Here is a 1292-nt window from a genome sequence, read left to right on the forward strand (position 1 = left end):
TGTGCGTCGCCCTAATCTAATGCACAGTTAATTGTTTAAAATGTCTCAAACACACAGACAAAACACTTCTCTTACAGATTAATTTGTCATTCGACCTGTTGGTGAATGCCCTCCAAGTCGTTGAATCATTAACCTCTTAACAGTTCTGCAAATTTGGCATAAAACGGCTGTCGATTGCAAACTGAAAGTAAATTGCTCACGTCAGTGGTTATTTGTCTGGTCATTGAGAGGCGAAACCGGAGGTGGTAACTTTTTCGAAACTGACGTTCGTTTGATGGTGCGCAGCCCGACGTTAAGTGGATAATAGATATTCTCTTCATCTTATTTCAAATTTTGGAAATAATGTACATTTCCATGTTGTCCATGGATGAATTCACATGCAGGGCTCCTTTAATTCCCAAGCTTTGAATACAAAGTCCACTGCAGCTCTGTCGTCATGTCGCCATGTGTAGCTTGGCTGTATGCATCACTGACTTGAGCCTGGGGCTTTGTACAAATCCCTTAAATGTGTCAAGTAGTGATGTAATTACCTATTTTAGTGTTAATATGGGAGGACGCTCAATACTATAATGTGTTCTATGTTGTGTTGTGTGTAGGAGGGCTCTATGTCTGGTGGCTCTGTCAGCCCATGATACATCAGTTTGTCAACAAACGTCACTTAATTATCAAGGCTGTCGTTCGGAATCTTCGTGTACACCCTTTAAAAAAACAAAGAGGAAAAAAAGGGTCCTTCAGCTTGTTTTTGAAATTGTAATGGTCTATAGAGCCCCTTTTGAACAAGCGTATTGTCTTTTGCAGGACTTGCACATAACTATGTTCTATACCTATTCTGTACCAAAAAAAAATTAAGACAGAAAGAAAGAAACAAATAGATTATTTGAATGCTGCATAGTAAAGTATTTTAACAAAGTCCATTAGATTGGGTAAAAGCAACAGAAAGCATTAGTTGGGACTTTCAATATACAACGGGCATCTAATTATTGGAGAACCATCCATGGGAGGAGACAACTTATTCGGCACAAAATCAGCATAAATAATTCCAATTAAGCTAGACCAATTATTTAATTTATTTGATTGGCAACCTCTCATTAAAGTCCACTTAGGACAAACCATTTAATTCGCCCCTGGTAGATCTCTTGTTCTGCACACAGCAGCAGGTTTTCATTCCAGTAAGTGATCACAGCATGCAGTCATTCATTGACACGAGACACGGAGCCCGTTCTCCCAGAGAGTGGTCGTCTGACAAACTGCAGCACAACCTTTTACCTCCGCAGTGTAATTATGGCTCCGGA

This window comes from Notolepis coatsorum (genome assembly GCF_963971535.1).
Source record: "Notolepis coatsorum genome assembly, chromosome: 1".
In the NCBI taxonomy this organism is placed as follows: domain Eukaryota; kingdom Metazoa; phylum Chordata; class Actinopteri; order Aulopiformes; family Paralepididae; genus Notolepis; species Notolepis coatsorum.